The sequence below is a fragment of the Ambystoma mexicanum genome, chromosome 1p (genome assembly GCF_040938575.1).
Source record: "Ambystoma mexicanum isolate Mex_15411 chromosome 1p, UKY_AmexF1_1, whole genome shotgun sequence".
Lineage (NCBI taxonomy): Eukaryota > Metazoa > Chordata > Amphibia > Caudata > Ambystomatidae > Ambystoma > Ambystoma mexicanum.
The window spans coordinates 753,660,176-753,670,652 of NC_090921.1; positions in this window are offsets into that span (position 1 = coordinate 753,660,176).

Here is a 10,477-nt window from a genome sequence, read left to right on the forward strand (position 1 = left end):
CGAAGCCCTTCTTTAATGAGGTGTTTCACCCCCAAAAGGACGCATCGCACCCTATATGAACGAGTGCATTACTAAAGAATCACATGCATGAACGCATGACAACGTGAATACATGACTACATGTAGAGATGGCTGAATAGCTGCGGGGGGAGGGGGCGGATGCACGGGTGGGCAGATTGCTGGGACGGACGGATGGGTGGATAACAGGGCGAAACACGACTGTGATTGTTGCACACCACTGAGAGATGTGATGACACGATCGCCACCTTGTAATACACACACTGAGACTTTGGTGTTCAATACATAAGCCCCCCCCTCCCCTCCACCTAGCACACACAATGAAGCGCTACACAAACCACCTGAACACATTAAACAGCGTCGCCTTCGACATTCATTCTGCGGTACGAGGCGGGGGAGTGTGAGGCCCATTTGTGCGCTTCTGCTCTACTCACCATGACACTTGGTGATCCTCTGATCACGCCCCCCCACCGCACTTTCGAGGGAGTCTGGCATACATGATGGAGATGGGCCAGAGCGTGTCCAGAACACTCCTGCGATAGGGCCAGGGGAGCCCGCGTGTCCGGCTGGGTTGATGTCAGTTTGCCGCTTCGACAGTAGAACTCCCCTGTTCAAGTGTGGTGGGTGGGTACACATGTCCAACGAGAGGCCAACGGGACAGGGTAGCTCAGCGGGTTAATTCATTAGCTGTAGATACGGTAGGCCACCTGCAGCTCGCAGGTTCCAGGTCCGCAGGGAAGGGAGCGCTGCTTGGGTAGTGGGAACACGGCTGGGTGACCTGGAAACCCTGGGCTGTCTTATTACAAACAAGGTGGCAACAAGGAAAGAGACCCGTCTTTAACTCTGGGTTCTTCTACACACATCTGCCGCCCTCCCTCTAGCTTTCCAAGGACGGCAAAGGTAGGCCTGGATCCGACACTCCTGGTAGGGGAACAGCAGCGGGGACTCGGGTGGACTAGGCAGGGCCGGGGCAAGACTGGCTTGTAGGGCAATAGGCCCAGGGTAGAACCAAAAACGCAAAATGCTTGTGTGGGGGCAGTTTTTAGGGTCAAAGTAGGCCACTTTTTTGGCCCATGTGGGCCAGTTTGAGTTACTTCACTATGCGGCTAATCATTTTGACCAGTGTTGCTGAATACATATTCTTTCAAATGTACAATTTGCATCACATTTGATCAAAACCTCTCCCGTGGGTACTATTCAAACAGCGTCACAAATGGATTGAATTCCCATTTGCAACTGTGGGCCACTTTTTCGTTGGTGCCTGAGACAATTTTATGCCCCAGTCTGACCCTGGACTGGGCATGGGGCTTAACTCTGCACAGGGGTGGGCTCAGGGTCGGACTGGGGCATAACATTGTCTTGGACACCGATGAAAAAGTGGCCCACAGCCACAAATGGCCATTCTTGCCTTTTGTAGCAGACTGTATAAATAGTACGCAAGGGGGTGTTTTGGGGATAAAATGCGAGGCAAATTGTGCATTTTAAAGAATATGTATTCAGTAACACTGCTCAAAACTTCTAGCCGCATGGTGAAGTAACTCCTAAAAACTGGCCCATATACGCCAAAAAAAGTGTCCCACTTTGACCCAAAAAAACTGGCCCGCAGTAGCGTTTTGCTTTCGATCATTGCCCTTTTGCCCTACAGGCCAGTCCAAGCCTGGGTGGCTGGCCTATAGGGATTTGCAGGGCTGCACGGGGGTAGACTTGCAAAGCTTTGCCCTTCCTCGGGATGGGACTGGGCTGTGCTGGAAGTGAGAAGTTGCAGGGCTGGGTTGGGGCGGAGCTGCGCTCAGCCCTGCCACCGGCGATGCGTAGTTTGCAGACGCTCCCTGGCCAAGGCTCATTGTTCGCGCTCGGAGCTCTCCCCGGTGCTGAAGAGCAGGTGGAAGATGAGCCCGGGGGATGGCGGCGACAGAAAGCAGGGCCCGAGACCAGGGAACAGGGAGGGGCAGCCGTCACTCGCCCATTATCCCAGGACAGGGGCAAGGGAGGAGCAGAGTAACCCAAGACATGGGAAAGGAGCACATTCAGCCCCGCCCCTTCCAGGACACGGGCTGGCTTCATTGACATCCGAAAGCACAGCAACAAGGGACGGGGGCGATATAACAGAGACAGGAGGGCAGCCGTCCTCTGCCCCCACGCACCCTCTTCCCAATGAACATCTAGGGGAAAGGGAGTTGAGGCTGGGTTCAGAATTTACCATCTTCCGGAACATGTGCCAGCGTTACTCCCCGAACCCCACTCAAAGAGCAGAGGACAGGACAAGGACAGAATCGTCGTGAGATCGTGAATTGGTCGCACAGGGAATTTGTGGACATCAAAAGGCAGTGCTTCTTAAGCTCCCAGATGCCCCAACCGCCATTACTCCAAATCAAATGCCAAATATGGGCTTTGCAATAGCACCCCTTTGGTAGCGAGGCTGAATGGTCAGGCTGTAATTGGTAGAAGGGCTGGCTCAAATTACAGAATAGCTCATTGATGCAATAAACAAACAGGGCCACATCAGGTTATCATGAATATACACAGAGCCATTTGTGTCGCAGAAACATGACACACAATGTAATATAGAACAATTCTTTAAAAGAAGTAAAAACGATAAAGCTCTTACTGTAGGGTGACCGGATTTTTAAAGTAAAAATCCAGACAGAGCAACTAACATAAGCGTAGGACTAACTCAATGTCTGTCACGGCACTACACTTTTGTAGCGGTTGGAAGCGAAGGAGGTTTAAGTGTTACTGGTGGAATAAACACATATTATAATTAATTTATCACTACCACTATCTTAATTCATAAAACGCAGCATTGAGAAAGGAGGACAGAGCACCCAATTCCGGAACAGTCCCGGCAAAACCGGGCCATCTGGTCTCCCTGTCTAAATGTCCGTGTCCTCACTCCTGGATCCAGGCCTTCCAGCACTGGAAGGATTGTTCCCGCTGGTCCTCAACGACAAGGGACACAGCAGCTTTGACTCATTGCTAGAAAAAGAGAGGACTCTTTAGAGACGGGCAGTGAGAATCACACAGAAAAGCCAGTCAATCAGACACACTTCTTCACAAGAAATAGGGATTTTCCAGTAAATAAACCCCCCAAAATGCTGATGTTACCTTCATTGGTACATTTCAGAAAGATCTCAAATATCTTGTTCCCTGTACAGGTACGCTGCTTGGTTTGGGGTTACTAGCCCTTCTTAATAGCTTTATTCCAACCAATATTGCTTTAATTTTAGTGAAACCATCATGAAGTCGACAATACTTGGCACGCTTGATCCAGCATTTCAGATTTTTATTCAATGGTGACCAAAAGTTACCACTTTAGTCCCTCAGCAAATATGTGGAACGTATAACTACATATATTCACCCTACCTTCAAAACTACTGGGTTTCCTGGTTTATTAAACCAGGAAACACTGTATGTCCATGATTTATTAAGCTGGGATTTGCAAGTTAAGGATACATTGACATTTAAAATCAATGTCACCATCTTTAATGATGAATATTTCATTTATTCCATCTTCACGACCACCAAATCTATTAAAACATATGTCAATCACTTTTCCATGAACTGAAACGTAAATTGCCAAGGCAGGCACATCTCATTCAATTTTCAAACATAATGAATGGAAGCACAGCCCTTTGTGTTGAGAATGTTGTCCAAAGTTACAGTGCAACATATTTATTTTTAAAAAACATGAAGGGACACACAGCTGAGGCTTCAATTTAGCCACCCAATCATTGAGGCTCTAATCGTGCATTTACTTATGATTTATAAGGTACTTTCCCAAAGGCACTGCACCTACAATATAAAAGATGGCACAAATTATCAATGCATCAACACAAATGGCAGCCAAAAGCAGGGAAATAAAGGGCAGAGAATCGAGAAGATGGGAGTTGAAGGTCGTGCGAAAGAAGGAATATGAAGAAATAGATGGAATATGTAGTGGAAGAGTTTTCCAGAGATTAGGGACAAGAAGGTCAAAAGCCCGAAAACGGGACTGAGCACAAGGGGGCTTGGGAACAAAAAGAAGAAATTGGGATTGAGCGCAGAGAGGATGAGGGGTTATACATAGAAACCAGGGAGCAACGATAACCCGGTGCAACCCCATAGACACATCTACAAGTAATTCAGAAGAAACCAAATTGAAGAAAAGCTTTGAAGGATAATCAATGAAGAGAAAGAAGGGCAGAGGAAAAAGAAGAGTGAGGGGCAATAGAACAGAGTGTACAGAGAGCAGAAGTCAAGGTACAGCGCAAAGGAGCCACATGAGAGGCAGAAAGACCAGAAAGAAAACATCAACAATAATCAAGAGAAGAGAAAACAAGGGAAGTGATCAAAAGCTTGGGAGCATGACAAGTGAGGAAAGAGCAAGGTTTTCCAATATGAAAAAGACAAAATGGACAAGATCGTGCCATATCAGAAAAAGAGTGGGGAATCAAAAAGAATGCCTACATTGCAAGCAGAGGTAGAAAAAGGAAGGAGAACAGGTGGAAAACTAATAGAGGCGGGAGGGATTAGGGGGCAGAAGCAGCTGGAAAGAGGTGAATGTACATTTTATTGGCATTCAAATGAAGAAAATAAGCATGCATCCTTGCTTGGATGGCGCGTAAACAATGAGAAATAGCTGAGTGCAGGGAATCAGAAAAAGAAGAGATTGAGATGATTAGCTGGGAGTCGTCTGCATAGAAGTGTGCCGACAGCCCAAGAGAAGAGACGATAGCAGAAAGAGGAGCAGTATATTTCGAGAAAAAAGGAAAGGGTCTAGCACTGAGCCTTGAGGCACTCCATGGGCAAGTGGACATGGGGGGGACCCCAGGAAAGAGAAAAGGAGCGATCAGAGAGATAGGACCTAAACCAAGACAGAGCAGAGCCAGAAAAAAACCAAGAGAGTGCAGAGTCAAAAGTAAAGTGCTATAATCCACAGTATCAAAAGCTTCCAAAAGATCAAGAAGAATAGGAATAGAGGGGAGTTCAGCGTGCCTAGCGGATAGCAAAGAGTCAGAAACAGAGAGAAGCACCCTTTCTGTAGAGTGCAAGGGGTGAAACCCAGATTGAGAAGATGGAAGGAGAGCGTTAAGGTCCAGATAAGAGGACACCTGAGTATAAACCACCTGTTCCAAGATTTTAGACGGGTAACGCAAGAGAGAAAATAGGACGATAGTTAGAATGCAAAGAAGTGTCCAAAGAGGATTCTTGTTAGAAGAGGAAGAATAGTGCCAACTTAGAAGTCAGCAGGGAAAGGGGCAGAAGAGAGAGGGAGAGATTTACCAATGAAGTTAGATGATGTGTAAGGCAAGGAAAACGCTTAGTGATAAGAGAAGATGAAATGGAATCAAGAGATGAAGCCGTGGGGTGCGCCTGTGCAAGATAGCGGGCAGTATCAGATTCAGATATAGACGAGAATGAGGGAAAAGCGGAAGGTGACCGAGGAACAATAAGTAAAGAAAACAACAGTAGATAGAGAGGAGGCACGTAAGAGTGTAACCTAAGAGATGAGAGTTAGCAAAATCAGAGGGGGGAAGTGTAGAGAAAAGAGAAGGACCAGGAGAGGGAGGACAGAGAATGCGGTTGAGAAGTTGGAAAAGACGACGAAGATAAGGGGAGTAAGAAACAATAAGATTGGAAAAATATAGTTTTTTATTGACAGCTAGAGCTGAGTCATAGGAAGGATAGACACGGGGAGAGCAATCATGGTGGAGGAATTGTAGCAGAAGGGCGTGGAAAGAGCATATTGGGTAGTGTACATCCAGTGAAGAAGACAGAGCTGTGTTTAAAGAAGAGAGACATGTATCAACAAGAAGAATAGAGAAAGTTTCAAGGGAAGGAAGGGCAGAAAGAAGAGTAGGAAGAAAGACAGAAGAGTCAAATGTAGAAAGATTCAGAAAAACACAAATTTGCTTAGAGGCAAAGTGGCTGGAGGCAGAACGGAGGAACGTCTCCAGCCTTCACGCTTGGACGGGCTGTTAGTGCAGGGAGGGGCAGCAAGACTTCCTTTATGGGGGTCACGTGATGCATCACATGACCCACTATAGTACGCCACAGGGTGGGGGACAGAGAGTCAAGACACGGCCGGCCGTAGAAGCGGCAATGTGGTGGCTGGAGGCAGAACGGAGGAACGTCTCCAGCCTTCACGCTTGGACGGGCTGTTAGTGCAGGGAGGGGCAGCAAGACTTCCTTTATGGGGGTCACGTGATGCATCACGTGACCCACTATAGTACGCCACAGGGTGGGGGACAGAGAGTCAAGACACGGCCGGCCGTAGAAGCGGCAATGTGGTGGCTGGAGGCCAGAATGGAGGAACGTCTCCAGCCTTCACGCTTGGACGGGCTGTTAGTGCAGGGAGGGGCAGCAAGACTTCCTTTATGGGGGTCACGTGCAGGGGTGGACTGGCCCTTTCGGCCGGTGGCCGAACAGTATTGGACTTCGGATGGCTGTTACGTTCCGCCCTGCGTCCCGCTACGCGGTGACGCAGGGCGTCCTAAATAAAAGCCCCGCCCCCGCGTTCGGGAGGCAGTTCCGGGGCCGACCTGTAATGAGCGTGGGTGTATGATTCTTTCAGCTCCCGCTGGAGCTGCGCCACAGGCCGCGCGGCCTACTCGCATTACGCCAGCCCCCGCGCGCAGGCCGCGGGCCATCGACATAACAATGGCGACGAGGAGAGACGAACTCCACGACAGGCTCGGTGCTCTGAAGGCACCATAACGCCACACAGCCATCGCGGCTAAATTTTTGGACACCCGGTGGGGGTGCCATCACACACGTGACCCCCCCCCACCCCAAAAAAAAAAAAAAATTTTTTTTTTTCCTCTCCCTCATCCATTCATGCTCTCTGCCACTAAGACCATAGTTCTTCCCTCCGGAAACGGGAGAACCAGGTGGCATCGGACATCCAACACAAGAGAGCAGCATCACAGTGTGTGGGGAGTGCCAGGCCCTGAGTTGTAACACGGCGCCTGGGTACAGCGGCACCTCCAAGGTAGGCCCAACGTCGCAGCATTGGTGGCCGTCGGAGGCACCTACGACAACACGGATCAGGTCCACGCCAACATGGCGGCCGGCACATCCACGCCTGGGCCCTCCACGCCGTCCAGAATTGCGGCAAACCTGTCCATGACGCCACCTCCACCTCGAACACAAGGCACTTCGTCGACACTGGTCCAGCCGTTTGACCCTTTCACGGATCCGTCGTCATGCGGACCCAGATGGCAGCTGTGGATCCAGAAGTTCGAGATGGCGATGGAGTGCAAAGAGATCACAGCGCCCAGGAAACTGAAGGCACACCTGCTACTCAGCATGGGTGACGAGGTACTGCGCATTTTCAATTCCCTGAACGTTGATGATGGCCTGGATGGGTACCGAAGCGCGAAAGATGCCCTCACCGATCACTTCCTCCCTCAACTAAACCCAGACTATGAGACGTTTCTTTTCTGCACCACCTTACAGGCGGCGGAGGAAACCCTTGATGCGTACCATACCCGCCTGAGAAAACTAGCCATGTCCTGTGAATTCACGAACGTGGAGAGGGAAATCAGGAGGCAGATCATCAACGGGATTCATTCGGAAAAATTGAGGCGCCTGATACTTAGCGAGAAGGGCATCCCCCTACAGCGGATCCTTGAACTAGGACGTCAGAGGGAACTGGCACACACCAGAGCGGCCAACATGGAGGCCACGCTACACAGGCTGCAACCTGCGCTCAACACGGCTATGGTGGCCCGCATCAGCAACAAACAATCCTCGAGAGACGACAACAGTGGCGGATACGGCCAAAACAGGTGGCAACCGCGCATTCCGGGACCCACAGAGTGTGGCTGGTGCGGTGGCCCACGACATGGCCGTCGCAACTGTCCTGCTCAAGGCACCACTTGTGGAGCATGTGGCCGGAAGGACCATTACGCGAAGGTATGCCGATCAACGGACACCCCCATACAGCCCCTGCAGAACCAGCCGGAGAAGGTCGCGACCAAGAAAAAGAAACAAGCCAGTGCCAGAAGGGTCGCAGTGGCCAGCTCTTCCACGGAGGATGAAGGGGATGATGTCTCGGCGTTGCTGCAGGCCCCCTCCAAGGACACAGACAGGAAAGGAAGGAAGGTATACCTGGTGTCTGCACTATGCCAGGACCGAGGACCTCGAAGAAAAGCCGCCCGAAGGCGCAAATGCATGGTAACCATCCAAAACCAGTGCATTCTGATGACCATCGACACAGGCGCTTCGGTGAACGTCATGCCTGAAAGCATCTTCCTGACTCTAAGTCCTCCACCAGAGCTGAAAAGCACCGACACTCTGTTGTATGCATACGGCTGTCGAAAGCCCCTGCCGGTAATTGGCAGGTTCCGCACCACGCTGGAACACGGAAAAAACAGACTATGGTCCAAAGTCTATGTTGTGAAGGCAGGTGTTGAGAGCCTCCTGAGTGGGGACGCAGCGGAGGACTTGGGAGTGGTCCAATTCATCTGCCATGTCAACGAAGAAAAGGAAGTGGAGCAGATGCTGAACCAATACCCTGACTTGCAAGAAGGCATAGGCTGTCTAAGAGGCAAAACCATCAAACTTCATATTGATGAGACAGTGCAGCCGAAAGCCGTCCGGCACCGGAGAACACCTTTCCACATGAGAGAACAAGTGGAGCAGGAACTCAAGGCACTGGAAGAAGCGGGTATCATTGAGGAGGTTACAGGGCCCACACCGTGGGTCTCTCCAATGGTGGTAACACGGAAGCCTAAGCAGCCTGGAAAGGTGCGGATCTGCATAGACATGCGCCTCCCCAACACTGCCATTAAAAGGGAACGCCACATAACCCCAACAATCGACGAGATTGTGGCTGACCTCACAGGGTCGAGTATATTTTCAAAGATTGATCTCAAGGCGGGGTATCATCAACTCAAACTCCACAGAGACTCTCGATACATAACAACGTTCTCTACACATTTGGGGCTGCGGAGATACAAACGCCTAAGTTTCGGAATATCATCTGCTGCGGAGGTGTTCCAGCAAACCATCCAGGAGGTCATCCGGGGCATCCCTGGTGTTCTCAACGTGAGCGATGATATTCTGATTCACGCCCCCGACAAAGAAACACACATCAAGAGGCTTCACGCCCTACTGGGCCGACTACAAGATGTTGGGCTCACAATACACCGGGAAAAGTGCGAGTTCCTCAAATCGGAGATCACTTTTTTCGGATACAAGTTTGGCAGCACAGGCATCTCCCCTGACCCGCAGAAGTCGCAGACATCCAGGCGGCAAGCCCACCGATGACCCCCACAGAAGTGCGCAGTTTTTTAGGCATGGCCACCTACTGCGGGAGGTTCATCCGAAACCTGGCCACACTATCTGAGCCGCTGCGGGAACTCACGAAGGCCAACGTCAAGTGGGAATGGGGGCCAACATGCCAGGACTCGTTCGAAAGCATCAAGGACTCCCTCGCAGCTGACACCAAGGTGGCCTACTATAACACTGAACTGCCCACAGAACTATTCGTAGATGCCAGCCCCGTGGGGCTCGGAGCCATCCTAATGCAAGTCACGAGGGAAGGGGAGAAGAGACCGATTGCATATGCATCGAGAGCCCTCACAGAGACCGAACAAAGGTACTCACACATCGAAAAGGAGGCCATCGCCGTGCTGTGGGGGTGCCGACATTTTCACCTCTACCTATATGGGCGTCACTTCACGACGATCACGGACCACAAGCCCCTACTACCAATCTTCATGGGAACATCAGCACACCCTCCGGCACGAATCACCAAGTGGTTACTGCACCTCCAGCAATATGACTTTAATCTCGTCTACCAACCAGGCAGCGGAAACCCGGCGGATTTTCTCTCCAGGCATCCGCGAGAGGCCACTCAACAAGAGATCCAAGTAGCGGCAGAGACAGAGGAACACATATGCCAAGTGGTGCGCGCAATGAGGCCCAAGGCGGTGAGCATCGAGGAAATCGAGGCGGAAACGCACCAGGACCCGTGTTGTGACTTAGTGAAAGATGCCATCCTTTCCGGTGACTGGAAGACTTTCATGAGACACACACACAACAGAACAGCGGAAGCAAAAGGGTTTTTGTCCGGCATATTCACAGTGCGGCAAGACTTGTCAGTCACGGAAGGTGGACTGTTACTACGAGGAAACCGCATCGTGATCCCTCTCAAACTACAGGACAGGATAGTGGCCCTAGCACATGAAGGACACCAAGGACTGGTAAGGACGAAAGCCCGCATTCGGCACCGAGTATGGTTTCCCCAGATCGAGGAGCGGGTCGAGACACTCGTTGCCACGTGCCTATCCTGTCAGATAACGGGGGCCCCGCCAGACCCGGAACCCATCATATCAGCAGAACGGGGCCGCTCTTGCTGGGAGGCCATTAGCATTGACTTTTGCAAGCTCCGAGAGGGCCTCCACCTGTTGGTGGCCGTCGATGATCACTCCCGATACCCGGAAGTTGAGGTAGTTGAGTCCACCGCAGCTGAA